Here is a 15,016-nt window from a genome sequence, read left to right as displayed (position 1 = left end):
AAGTACATCGTCTTTGAACCAAAACAAATAGATGACCTTTTCGTATATTTAAACCTTCAGTTCTTAGCACAACCAGCACCTTATGGATAAAGCGCTCACTCAATTATCTGATGACTAAACGATGGGAAGGCTGTTGGTGCTATTAAAACCAAGACACATTTCCTTGTGTGCAGTGATTAAAATCTGTGAAGCCTACGTTAAAAAGTCTCTGTCCTCCCACCCCCATCCCTGCTCGTCTGCCTTGTAAGAAACCTACATGTACAAAAAATAAAAGTAGATGGGTGAGGTGAGTTTATGATCACAGTATTTTCCCCACTCCGGGCATTTTTCAATTGACTTTTGAGGTTTTAAAATGCAAATACTATGTAAGAAGAGTTATTGTTTGAACTACCTAACAAGTACCTCGACCTCTTTTAGACTTTAGTTAGCCTGTAAGTAAAAGGAACATCTTTAACTTTTCCACGGGGCACTGGAGAACGAGTTCTTACTCATAAATGCTTTCAGGTCTTCAGACACCAGGTGCGCTGGAGGAGCAAGCGTATCCTTCAATTAGAGAGCTCTTCTGAACCTCAGTTTACCCACTTACAGAAACGGGCTTATTAACTTGTTTCGTCGGGGCCCCGGAGGTGTAATTAATTAATGTTTTTAAGTGCTCTGAGATCCAAAGATGAAAGGAAACGCAAGGGACACGCAGAGATGATGACAATAATCATAATAAAAAGAATGACTAACTTGGAAGTCCGTGTTATGTAAGGAAAGGAAAAAGAAGTTATCAGTTTCGCACAAACAAAAGAAAAGCCCATCACCCCTTTTGTTTCCCTTTGGTTTCGGTCTCGCTCCCAGCCCCCGCGGAGCTCCCCTCCGGCAGCTGGCGACCCTGCGCCGGGCGCGGGGCTCGGACTTGGCCACCCTCGCGCCCGCTCCCAGGCAGAGGGGGAGGGCGCGCCGGGCAGGCTCCTGACAAAGGCGCTTCCTCCTGCGAGGGCGCGGGATGCCGGCGCCGCAAACTCCGCTCCCGGCCGCCTCCGGCGCGGGGGCGCGCAGGCGGGCGGGGAGAGCCCGCCGACCGGCCGCCCGGGTAAGCCGCTGAGGAAGTTGCGCGCCTGCCTGGCCCGCACCCCTCGGCGGCCCCGCCACGACCCCTCCTGCGGCCACACTCACCGGACAATTGCTGGTGGCCGGAATCCCAGCACGGCCCCGAGACCCGGAGCGAGGAGGGAGAAGTGTGCGTGCGCGGGCAGCGCGAGCAGACAGCCCGGCGTTCCGCCGCCGCCTTGCTCGCCAGCCGGCCGAGCCCAGCGAGGGGAAGTTGGCCGCGGAGCCGAACGCTGGAGAAGCCGCGGGCGGAGGAATAGCCACGGATCCGCCTTGTGATGCGCTCCGGGAGGGCTCGAGGCAAATCCGAACGCGCGGCGAGGCTGGTGCTGCTGCTGGAGGCGGCGGCGGCGGCGGCGCCCCCCGACGGTTCCACCGCCTCTGGGTCTCTGACCCACGCTCGGAGGGAGGGGAGGGGACTACCGGGAGGGCGGGACTGGAGGGAGGGGACAGGGCAGGGCCACAGCGGGAGGCGGTGCGCCGACGCCGAGCGGTCTCTTGGGAGTTGTAGTTCTCCTCAAGAAAAAAGATGTACATTGTTGTTGAGGACGCGTCTGCGTTCGCTCTGCACTGCGCATGCTCGGAAGGGAGGCTCGGCCCTACTGTTACTATGGTCACCGACACACTAAGGAAGGGAACGTGTTAAGCGAGGCTGCTGACTGAACAAGGGCCTCCTTGTATTATGGTACTGTTAGGGATCCCACTTTTGGCTAGTCCTTCTACTTCGCTCCACCCCCAGCTTCTAGCCTCATCACGCCAAGTGCCCAGTGAAATCTGACTTCCTCACCATATCTCCTTGGTCTTCCCTGCTGCTTAATTTTATCCCATAAATTCAGGATCACAAATACCCATTTACCTCCCCTCCCGCAAATGTATCCTCTCTGCCTTAAATTTAAGGTTCTTTGTTTGTTTGTTTTTTAACCTAAGACTTGTAGAAAGGTGTTAGTCATTCAGTCATGTCGGAGTCCTTGTGACCCCAAGGACTGTAGCCCCTTCAGGCTCCTTGGGATTCTCCAGGCAAGAATACTGGATTGGGTAGCCTGTCCCTTCTCCAGGGGATCTTCCTGACCCAGAGGTGGAATCCAGGGCTTCTGCATTGCAGATTCTTTACCATCTGAGCCACCAGTTGCTTCCGATATCTTAATTAATTAGGTTATAAAAGGGTTAGGAACATCACCACTGTCAGATTCCCATCATTTCTTTACGCAGTCACATCCAACTTTAAGGCCAGCAAAGGTAAAGCTCAAGGTTAAGATCACTGTATCTTACTTCATCCATGTTAAAAAATTTCTTAAATTTTAAGGCCTACAATTTTCAAGAAATACAAATTTTATGAAGTAGAAGTTCAAAAGACAAGTGGATAGTTGAAAATTGTTTGCTGTATGTACATTGACCAACTTTCATTTGGCAATAAGAGAAGACTGAACCAAGGTCTGAGTATGCTTTTGGGCTGGTCAGCTAAGTCTACGCCCATGTGGGACAGCCAGGTGTGAAGAGATGGTGGAGGAGGTCGGTGCAAGGCAGGACATGTTACTGGATTCCAGAGAACTAAAGGCAACCTGTCCCAAGATCTTTTGTTTTCCTTCTCTGCCTACCTAGAACCCCATACTCTGGAAGAAAAGGACTAATGTTTAGAAATCAGAAACACAGGAAAAGCTGCGGTTTTCAGGTAGAGAGTTTCAAGGTCAAGGATCCTTGTGTTTGCAGACCCCATAATTAATATTCAAAAAACAGTTATTGAGTATAGTATGTCTCAGGTACTTCTTCAGTTCCCAGAAATAGAGATGCAGGAGTGTAAAAGAAATATTTATTGTTTTCAAAGTGCTTACTGTGCAGAGGAAGAGCCAGGTAAATAAACAAACTGCAATAAATACCTTAGTAGAAAAGTTTACCAGATGATTTGGTACACACCTACCCCAGACTCAGATAAGGTCAGGAAATGCTTCAAAGAACATTTAAACTTGAGGATGACTCGGAGTCAGTGTGTCTGTGTTCTTTGGTGGAGGAAGGAAAAGGGAGAAGTAAGTGAGAGCATTGTGGGCAGGGTTAGGGCTAGGGTTAGGGCAGCAAGAGTAAAATGCTAGAAGTGTGAGATCAAAGAATATTTTGGTCCAGTAAAGAATTCATCATTGCTGGTGGTAGATGGGGTTAAAGAGAATGGCTAGAGAAGAGAGGAAAAGGTAAAGGAGACAGATTGTGACGAATCTCGTATAATATGCAAAGAATGCAGGCTTTTCTAGAAGCGATGGAAAGTTGTGCCAGGATTGGAAGCAAATTTTAGTAAGATGTACATTTTATAAATGCATTTTATTCATTTAAAAAAAGATGAGAGCCTGAACTGGCACTGGCAGTGGCAGGAGACAGAACTGAGGGAAATCAGACACTATTTAAGTAAAAGAATTACTAGAACCTAGTGAGTAAATTACCTGTGATAGGGAGTGAAGGATGAAGAAAAGTTATCAGTTATGATGCTTTGGATTGCAAGCAGCAAAAATCCCAACTCTAACTAGCTTAACCAATAAACCAACATTCACTTGTCTAAATATGAAGTCCAGTGAAAAGATGGGCTACAGGGCTGAATGATTCAACAGGTCAGTGATGTCATTAAGGACATGCTTCTTTCTTGTTTCATTGCTCTTCCTTAGTAACAGCACCCCACTCCAGTACTCTTGCCTGGAAAGTCCCATGGACGGAGGAGCCTGGCGGGCTGCAGTCCATGGGGTCGCTAAGAGTCGGACACAACTGAGCGACTTCATTTTCACTTTTCACTTTCATACATTGGAGAAGGAAATGGCATCCCACTCCAGTAATCCCAGGGATGGGGGAGCCTGGTGGGCTGCCATCTATGGAGTCGCACAGAGTCGGACATGACTGAAGTGACGCAGCAGCAGCAGGGTTGGCTTTATAGTTGCCAACAATTCTTGTGGCTTTGAGTTTCACCATCTAGGTCCAAAAAGAGAAGATTAGGAAGTCATTTTTGTAAACTCTTTCTAAAACTCTTTTAGAAAGGAGAGAAAACTCCTTTCTTAGAAGTCTCACCAATTGATTCATGGTGACCAGGGGATGCATAAGTCTAGTTATCTTAGGATAGAGAAATATATCCTGCCTCTAGATCCAAAGCTGTGATGAGAAAGTGTGGATATCCCAGTGAAAATTGAGGTGATAACCTAGAAAAAGAAGAATGGAGGCTGAGAAGGGGAGAACCACAACACCTACTACATGGAAGGAAAAGGATAATAACTCCCAGATGTTTGGCTTGTATGACTATGAGCAAGTGATGCCATTCATTGAGTTAGGGAATATAAGACACTGAGCAGCTTTTGAGGGGGAATTTGATGAGTTTCATTTGGGGTATACTGAGTTTGAGATGGCTCTGAATCTAGGTGGAGAAGTGGAGTGGGCAGTTATATACATGATTCTACTGCCCTGAAGAGATATCTGGACAGTAGAAGATCAAATTGGAGTATACCATCATATAGATGGTAACTGAAATTTTAGGAGTGGATGAGATCCATTTCCAGGGAGAGAGGCCAGGCAGAGAATGCACAGCAGAAAAGAAGTCACTAATAGCATCCAGGAGTCTCAGAGCCAATAATAGCATAAAGGCAGCTTCATGCTCTTCTTGCCTACTTTTTAAGTGCTGGGAACATCTGCACTTAAGATGCCTGGGAACTAGCGAGAACACTAAGACATACAAAGTAGGAAAACGTAATCTATAAGCAGGAAAAAAGTCAGTCAATAAACAAATCTAGAAATTACAGAGATGGCAGAATTAGCAGTCAAAATATTAAAACAATTATTGCAAATATGTTTTATATGCTGATACAGAGAAATTAAAGGTATAAAAATGGAATTTCTAGAGAAACAACAATTAAGAAAAGTAAAACAGAGAATCTCAATGATCTGTGGGATAATATCAAGTATTCTAATATACATGTATATAGATGAGAGGAGGATGAGAAGGGTGATAGAAAAATTATTTGAAGTAATATAGCTGATATTATTTTTGTATTTGATGAAAATTATGAGACAAGAAGCTCAGTGAGCCCTCAGCAGGATAGACACACACATTCCCACGTACTCACAAAAACCACTGCAAAAGACACCATTAAATTGTTGAAAACCTGTGATAAGAAAATATTAAAAGCAGCCAGTGGGGGATAAAAGATTATGTATAGAAAAAAAAAATTTCAGTAAACTTCTAATTAAAAACTATGCAAGTCAGAAGACAATGAAAGGGTGTTTTTAAAGTGCTGAAAGAAAAAAGTCTGTCACATAGAATCCTATATTTAGAGAAGATATCTTTCATAAATGAAGCCTAAAGAAAACAAATGCTGAGAGAATGTTGCCAGCAGAACTGCATTATAAAAAATGTTAAAGCAAATGCTTTGGCATAGAAAAATAGTACTATATAGAAACTTGGATTTATACTGAAGAATGAAAAGTGTCATAAATGGAAACTATATGCGTTAGTATAAAAGATTTTTCCCTTCACTTAAATAAATTTTAAAAGATAATAGACTAAAGCAAAATTTATATAACATAACATAACATATATGGAAGTAAAATGCTTGACCACAATAACTATTTGAATTCAAAGGGTGGAAGCAGGAAATGGAATTACATTGTTAGAATTTACATCATATGTAAAGTGTTATACTATTATTGAAGGTGTGTGCTTAGCGCTTCAGTCGTGTCCAACTCTCTGTGACCCTATGGACCATGGCCTGCCAGGCTCCTCTGTCCATGGGATTCTCCAGGCAAGAATACTGGAGTGGGTTGCCATTTCCTTCTCCAAATCTGATGTGAGACAAGCCAAAACAACCACCACAATTTATTTGAATTTATTTATAAATTAAAACTGCATATTCTAAACCTTAGAACAGCCATTAAAAAAAAAAAACCAGGTATAGCTAATAAGCCAATAGTAAGCAGGTAATAAATAATAACAGTATAGCTAATAAAAACAAAAATATAAATGAAATCTGTGTCCCTAAGGACCATGGAAAAGACATGCAGCTCTGGACTTTCCACCTCTTGACTTCTTTTAAGTGAGAGAAATAAACTTCTGTTTTCTTTAAAGGCATAGTTTTTTGTAGTCTGCGCTATGTACAGCTGAAGCTAATCAGAACAGCCACAAGCCTAAAGTAATTTCATCAAGTAAAGTGTGTTTCCCAGAATCAGGCAGACCCACATATTGCTCAGAATTTGGCCGCATGGCCAATAACTTCAACATATGTTTTGGGGTCATGTATTTGTCACTAGAATTCCAAGGACAGTTCATCTCTTGTATGAGTATCACTTATTACTATCAATTCAATCAGTTTATTCTTGAAGGAAAAGATACATGTAAATTGCTTAGCGTAGTCCTTGGAATACAGTAAATGCTCAGTAAATATCTGTTACTTTGAAACAGAGCCGCAATAACAAGGTAGATGTACCACCTCTTAGACCCATGTGGGGTCTGTGCTCCAATGCCAGATGTAGAAAATCGAGGTGGCATTCATTTATATGTCAAAATCTCTGAATCTCTTTTTGAAATTTACCCACCACAGTTCTATTGTGTTCTTCAAAATCTGAAGTCCTTTGAGTAGAGGACAGTTGAGTCACGGAAGATGTGTTCACCTCCAATTGCCACCTACTTGGTCCAATTATCTAGTCTAATACCTACATTTCCTTGACCAAAGCAGCTATCCTTTGGTTGAAAATCTACAGTTCCAAATTTGTTATATTCATGTATCTAGTCATTTTAGTGAATCCTAAGAAACTAATAGGGCTTCCCTGGTAGCTCAGCTGGTAAAGAATCCACCTGCAATGCAGGAGACCTGGTTCAATTCTTGGGATTGGGAGGATCCCCTGGAGAAGGAATAGGCTACCCACTCCAGTATTCTTGCCAGAAGAATCCCATAGACAGAGGAGCCTGGTGGGCAATAGTCCATGGGGTCACAAAGAGCTGGACACGACTGAGCCACTAAGCATATACAAGGGACTAATAAGTTATATTACTGGGATCCCTTGAATTCTAAAAAGTTTTTCATCTTGGGAAATTGCTTAGTAAATTTCAATATTTCCTCTACCTTATGACTATATGAAAGTCAGCTAAAACTATGTTTCTACTCTCCCCCAGGCAAATATAAAAATGGTATTTAGGATTTGAACATAAGGAAAAATCACATTATTGGCACCTGTCTCTAAAACATCGTGCAATAAACCTAATTTACTAGTAAATGATGCAGAGGAAATTAGACACACTCAGCTTTTCTTATGACTTGAAATATTACAAGCTTGTATTTCTCCTTACATTGGAAATTTTTCATTTCCTGCAAATGAATATATCTTTTTATGTTTAATCCAAATTTCTCATATTTTATACTGATAAATGATTACATACTGTTAGTTCACGTACACTAAAAGTTATTTTTTGTTTCTAAAAATTTAGGCAGACTTCCCTTTAGGATCAGGAAAACCCTAGACTGCATATTTAACTCTTGCTGAGGTTCTTGGATTTGAGAGTAATAACATATGTGTGTGTGTGCATGTATGTGTGTTCATTTCAATATTCATGTAATAAATAAATTCTCTCTCAAAACTCCTACCTTCTAACATTTCTCCCCCAAATAAAATTATTCTCTTCTAATGTCCTCAAAAATCTCCAAATAGCTCATAGTCAACATGGAACATGTTCCTATTTTAAACCCATGAATGACACACAATTTGAAGGCCTGGGCTTTCACTCAAAAGATTTGTAGGCCCCAAATGTTGGTTCTGACATTTTAGATATATGTGGAAAATGTCAAAGACAAGCTAGTTAAGATTTTAATGTTTTAAAGGAGTATGTTTGTACATCAAAGAATGCAGTCTATATATTAGTATTAGTCCAACCAACATGTATGCCAGCAGTTACTTTGGGACTGTAAAAATTACTGAATAATGAAAGGAGTGGAAAACTCATGAAGGGAAGATTTAGATTGTGTTTCCATCCCTATTAATTTATTTAATCATGGAATAATTACTTGTATTGATATCTTCATACCTCAAATTTCATGCATTTATTCTTTCACCACGTATTTATTGAGCATCTACTATGGTGCCAGGCTATGGACACAAAGATTAATTAGCATTTTATCAACCCTCAAAAAGCTTATAATCAAGTGTATAGATAAGTGCAATGAGATTTTATAGGCACTTTTTTAGAAGGATGTTTAGGAAATAGTGAGACTATCTATAGGGAATAATTTCTCTGAGAATGCAGTCAGAAAACACTTCAAAGAAGAGGTGGTAGTTGGGTTGAGTCCTGATAAATGAGTAGGTGCTTATCAGATAAGCAAGGACATTTCAGTATAACTGATACTCTAGAAAAGATGGGGAAAAATGAAATAGCAGGTCTCTGACTTTGAGTCCCCCTTTCCCTGGCACAACGGTTTTGTTTTGTTTTGTTTTTTCTGGCAGCAGGAATTCCTCTTTATTTCTCTCAAGCTCAGCTATGTATTTCATATTTTGCTTCTGTTATACTTATGTAGAATGTCTATGTATTTGTATCAGAAAAGGTGGCTCCAGTTAGCTGTCTGCCATGATGTAGAAACTCATTTTTCATTCTTTTAGAAAACTACTTTAAACACTTAGCCATATCCCAAACTTTTAAGAACACATCTGTCTTTCTAAAATACCATTTCATTAGTGTTCAGAGTGTCTTCCCTGGTGGTTCAGAGGGTGAAGCGTCTGCCTGCAATGTGGGAGACCTGGGTTCAATCCCTTGGTGGGGAAGATCCCCTGGAGAAGGAAATAGCAACCCACTCCAGTACTCTGGAAAATCCCATGGACAGAGAAGCCTGGTAGGCTACAGTCCATGGAGTCGCAAAGAGTGAGACATGACTGAGCGACTTCACTTCACTTCTTCAGTGTTCAAAGTGGTTCAGCGGTTAAGATTCCATGCTCCCAACATAGGGGGCCTGGGGTTTGATCCCTGTTCAGGAAACTAGATCCCACATGCTGCAACTAAGAGCAACACAACCAAATAAATAAAACCTTTTTTTTTTTTTAAAGAAACATGTTGACTTTTAAATATTACAGTCTTGAGTAGTAGAATAGAAAGTCTTAGGAGGCCAGGGGAGGGTGGGGAGAAGGTTCTGGGTAAACATATTTAAATTTGCAAAGTTATAAAACTGTAAACTCATGATACTTGCTTTAACACTCCCTATTTCATCCTCCCAACTAGGTAGATGCCCCATAACCCAATCTTCCCTGTTTACTTCATCTAGTTCTCTGAGCTACTTTAATAAATAAAATAGGAAGTTACTCCCTAAACTCCTCAGTTTTTTGTTTTCTGTTTGTCTGTCTTTATCTCTTTGTAGGCCTAAATACAGGAATGGTGAACTTTGCCAATAGAAATTTCCTACTTGAGTTCTGCCTCTCTGAGAACTGATTTCTTGTAACTACCTCTCTTGAACTGGTACCCCCTTAATATTTCCTCAAGTAGTTCCTCCATGCAGTTTCACATCCTGCTTTAATCATCTGTGTCTCCTCCTGCTTATCCTGCCTCCATAGTTACCTCTCAGAGATCAGTTTCTTCACAACCCCACTTCACTGTGTCACTGTGCAAAACTGCCAGCTTCCCAACCTGAGTCACCAGATGCCCCCTTCTAGTGTTACCAGCCCAGGCTCCTGTCCCCAGCCTACCCCATCTCTTCTCAGGTAGAATCAGCATCACACGTTAGTAGAGATCCAGTTCCACCCATTTGACTAGACTTAGCCAGCCTGGAGTTTTTCAATTTGTGAGAGTACTTATAAAAAATATATTATTTGAAAATCTTTTTATTACAGAAAATTTCAAGTATACAGAATGGCAGAGAATAGTCTGATGAACCCCATGTATCTATCCAACATCCAGGTTCAACAATTTTCAACTCCTGGTCAAACCCGTTTTATCTCTACCTCTACCATACTAGTTTATTTCAAAACAACCCCCAGATGCCATATAATTGCATTTGTATCCCTCTTACAAAGTATCTTTACTTTAAGAACATAACTATAATGCAATTATTGCCTAAAAATACCATCCCTCGGATACTTCCCTAACCTCCTCAAACACCCAGACAGTTTTTATGAATTGAGATAAAAAAAAAGAATATATGTGCTATTGGTTGCTATATCTCTTAAGTCTCTCTTCATAGAAAAAAAACAAAAACTTGTATTTTGAAAATTTCCAAACATATGCAAAATAAGCAGAAAAATATAAGTACTCAACACCCAGCTTCAATAATGATCAACAGTCTGTCATTCTTGTACCACCTATACCTCCATCCACTCTCCAATTTCCATTCAATCGTTTGAGGTAAAATGTCTATATATTTAAATATACAAATCCTAGTGGTACAATTTTGACAAATGGATATATGAATATACCCAACACCTCTGTCATTACACTACACGCTTGTGCTCAGCCGTGCCTGATTCTTTGCGACCCCGTGGACTGTAGCCATGGCTCCTCTGTTCATGCGATTTCCCAGGCAAAATTACTGGAGTGGGTTGCCATTTCCTACTCTGGGGGATCTTCCTGACACAGAGATCAAATCCTCATCTCCTGCATGTCCTGCATTGGCAGGCAGATTCTTTACCACTAGTGCCACCTGGGAAGCATTTATCATCACACAGAACATTTCTGTCTCCCTAAATGGTTCTCTTTTGCTTCTTACTTCTTCACTAGCAACAACTTCGATTTAAAAAAAAAAAAAATCTTAGATTAAAGAGTCAGGCCCTAGTGAGGACAAGATTCAAGCCCTAGTGAGGACCAGATTCAGGACATAGTGAGGACCATAGTCAGGTTGTCTTGAGGACAAGAATCAGGGCCCAGTGAGGACCAGTCAGGCCCTAATGAGGATGACAGGTCCCAGTGAGGCAAAGAGTCCGGCCGTAGTGAGGAACAGAGTCAGGTTTCAGAGAAGACCAGAGTCAGTCCATAGAGAGGACCAGAGTCAGGGCACAGTGAGGCACAATGTCAGTTTCCAGTGAGGACAAGAGTCAGGCCCCAGTGAGGCACGGAGTCAGCCATAGTATGGCAAAGGGTCAGGCCATAGAGGACAGAGTCAGGCCTTGATCTAGGAGAGTCAGGCTGTGGTGAGGATGAGTCAGGCCAAAGTGAGGACTAGAGTCATGCCCTTGTGAAGACCAAGGTCAAGACATAGTGAGGACCGTAGTCAGGCCATAGTGGTGACTAGAGTCAGAGCCCAGTAAGGACCAGAGTTTGGCCCCAGTGAGGCAAAGAGTCAGGCTGTTGTGAGGCAGAGAGTCAGGCAGACTCTTTGTTGTGAGGCAAAGAGTCAAGAGTTAGGTCCCAGGGAGACAAAGAGTCAGGCCGTTGTGAGGCAAAGAGAGGACCAGATTCGGTCTATAGTGAAGACCAGAGTCAGGCTAGAGTGACTTATAATATTCTTGGAATATTATCCTATTTTATGTTCAGCATCTTCTCAGTATAATGTCTATGAAATTCATCCTTATTATCGGATTAGTTTGTTATAATTGCTCTTATCGTCACACATGTTTATCTTTTCTCTTGTTGGACATATGGTTAATGCAAGGTTTTAGCTATGGAGAATAAAGCTGCTAAGAACATTCTTACATAAAACTACCAATGGTTAAGTCTTAAGTTGCACATCTCTTATAAAGCTGCTGTGAACAGTGAACTAGCAAATACTGAATGATTACTCCAAGAAGAAACACAAGGTAAGTTTCTGAGAGTGTCTGGTCCCAAAATTTTAGTCAACTGATCAGTACATAACCATGTTTTATGTGCACTTCTTCTTAAAGACACCTTATTTAATATGTACTGTTGATCCATTAACATTGAACTCACAGTCAACAGCACTATAACTCAAGCCAAATGAAGCTTCAGTTCAGTTCAGTCACTCAGTCATGTCTGACTCTTTCCAACCCCATGGAAAGCAGCACTCCAGGCTTCCCTGTCCATCAGCAACTCCCGGCATTTGCTCAAACTCATGTCCATCAACTTGGTGATGCCATCCAACTATCTTATCCTCTGTCTTCCTCTTCTCTTCCTGCCTTCAATCTTTCCCAGTATCAGGGTCTTTTCAAATGAGTCAGTTATTCGCATCAGGTGGCCAAAGTGTTGGAGTTTCAGCTTCAGCATCAGTCCTTCCAATGAATATTCAGGACTGATTTCCTTTAGGATGGACTGGGCTGGATTTCCTTGCAGTCCAAGGGACTCTCAAGAGTCTTCTGCAACACCACAGTTCAAAACCATCAATTCTTCGGCGCTCAGGTTTCTTTATAGTCCAACTCTCACATCCATACAAGACTACTGGAAAAACCATAGCTTTGACTAGACGGACCTTTGTCGGCATTAATGAAGCTTACCTAACACATATTTTCTCCAAAGAAAACATCACAGTTTTCTTGTACTTAGGAACATTAGACAGCACCTAAGTACTACATTCGTGGGCCATTTTAAACAAAATCACCAACAAAAAGCACAAAAATGTGAAAAATTCGGCACTAAATGGACCACAAAAAGGACACTGGTTGACAGTGTGAGAGTTGAAAGAAGAAGGCAGAGCATTGCCTCACTCCGTCGTAGCTAGGAATGTGAGCACTGAGTGACTCAAATTTTGCCTGCTTTTCATATGGTCACAAATAATCTGCAAAGTCACTATGAGTATTGATCTGAGGGTTCAAGTAAATGTTAGCGAGTAGATAAATTCACAAATATGTACTCCACAAATAATAAGGATCGACTGGATGTGTAAAACAGGGTTCTCATCTCTTCCCAATGCCTAGAATTGGGGCAAAAAAAAGAAAAAGAAGTGGTGCTGGAAAAATATTATGTATTTTTAAAGAAAGCAACTTGGCTAATAAGATTATCATTACTATAGACATCTACATTTTAGTTTCTGACTGGACAGATTTCATAATATTTAGGGAAATTGTGAACAGTAATTCTTACCTCTTAGAAGATTAGAATTCAAGAAAGTGCTGTCACTCAGAAGTAGTTTTACTGATTGAAAAGAAAGGTAAAAGGATTTCAGTAAAAAAAAAAATCTTGTCTGTACACATAAAATAGTAGGATTGATATAAAATAATATAATAAGCCCTTGTAACTGCAGGTTCGTTTGAACTTTTATTTACTCCTTTTCTAATTTTCATTGTCCTAATTTTCATTGTTAGAACAGTTATGAGATGATTTTACTACCCACAGCAATTTGTTGCTATTCACTCCTCAACCATAGCTATCTACCTTCATCTTTTACTGTCCAATTCCAAATCCCAACAGATAGTAATACACTGGAGGTTTAGACTGGGCTAGGGGTTGCAGACAACTAGATGATACATAATAAGAAAATCAGAACAGATCAAGTTACTCTGAGGACAAATCCTCATATAAAGCCATGAGAGTCACAAGTGGTCTGACTAGTGACCCTCTGTAATGTTAAATTTGGAGTCAGACCTGAGATTTGGGAATGGTCTTCAATGAATCATTGTTGCGTCTCACCTTCCCCCTTGGAAAAATACCTGCTATGTTGGAATCACTGAGCATTTGCCAAATGCTTTCTGGGATGCTCTAATCCTTCTAGGAATACCCCCTCCTTCAAGCTCTTATCTGCTCCGTAGGAAAGTTTTTGAATTTCCAGACTCCAGCCGGTTGCCCCTAGATCCTGGCCAACCAACCTAACAAGTGTGTGGTTCAAGTGGTCCCTTCAATTACATGGATAACCAAATATGTCCAGGGAACAGAAGAGAATCGTCACGTTAGTAATAACATGTGCCTGATTAGAGCTTGTGTGTAACTCTTCACACAGAGGGAAGAAACTACCATTAGAATTCTACTGATGTTACGATCAATGTCAAATAGTGTCTTGATTGATAAGCATAAAAAGGAACACAGGAAAAACCTTGTTTTATAGGTACAAAGTAGTGAGATTGAGTAATAGAAATAATCAATAGTAGTGAGATTGAAAATAAGAAATAATTCCTTTCATAGCTTGAAATCAGTTAAAACTTTTGTTTATTCAAGTTCTAGAGTTAATTGAACCATCTGTGTATACCACATAAGTGATTTCTTTTGCTCTTCTAAACAATTGGTTGCTCTTCACTCCTCAGCAATAGGCATCTACCCTCATTTTTTATCACTACTTCCAAATTACAACGAATTATTCAACTGGAATATTAGACAAAATAGAGTTGAAGACAAATAGATGATACTTAAACACAAAGAAATGGAATACATAATGTAAATATTTGACTGTTCTATTCGATATTTAAACTAGTTTGGTGTTAAGATTTAGAAATACAACTGCTGTGAATTTTTACTAATGACATGCTGAATTGTCGCCTTGGCTATTGACACGATTGGTCACACACGAATAAAAGGCAAACATTTATACGTGAGAACACATACAAACAGGTTAACTTATATGAAACGTCAAATCTATCACTGTAAATAAAACAGAGAAAATGGATTAAAATAACAGTAAGAAAAAAAAGATAGGTTATCTCAAAGACTTAAAAGACAAAAATTCCAATTATCTTGAGATCATTTATTCAGCAATCAAAATAGGACCCACTCACCCAGAGGTAAGTGTAAAATTTCTAAGTGGCTTTAAAAAGAAAGGAGGGGGAAAGGTTTAAAAACTATACTAAAGCTCATAATCTTTATTAGTAGAAATTTTCTTATACTTGCTGCTGCTAAGTCGCTTCAGTCATGTCCGACTCTGTGTGACCCCATAGATGGCAGCCAACCAGGCTCCCCCATCCCTGGGATTCTCCAGGCAAGAACACTGGAGTGGGTTGCCATTTCCTTCTCCAGTGCATGAAAGTGAAAAGTGAAAGTGAAGTTGCTCAGTCGTGTCTGACTCTTAGCGACCCCATGGACTGCAGCCTACCAGGCTCCTCCATCCATGGGATTTTCCAG

At 40.9% G+C, this 15,016-nt stretch overlaps 1 protein-coding gene across 2 annotated transcripts in view; it reads right to left on the bottom strand.

The window, feature by feature from the left end:
- The window catches only part of PELI1 (pellino E3 ubiquitin protein ligase 1), a 55,943-nt gene extending 54,457 nt beyond the window's left edge, over positions 1–1,486 (bottom strand). For both annotated transcript variants that reach the window (XM_086326346.1, XM_086326348.1), the window contains exon 1: positions 1,162–1,486. The gene's annotated coding sequence lies outside the window, so the exon portion shown is untranslated. The remainder of the gene's footprint in view (positions 1–1,161) is intronic.
- Positions 1,487–15,016: the final 13,530 nt, after the last annotated feature.

Source organism: Bos grunniens, chromosome 11, assembly GCF_055505025.1.
Source record: "Bos grunniens cultivar Pamir isolate PY7600 chromosome 11, Bosgru_T2T1.0, whole genome shotgun sequence".
Taxonomy (NCBI): Eukaryota; Metazoa; Chordata; class Mammalia; order Artiodactyla; family Bovidae; genus Bos; species Bos grunniens.
The sequence above is the reverse complement of the archived record's forward strand: the minus strand, read 5'-3'. Positions and strand labels throughout refer to the sequence as shown.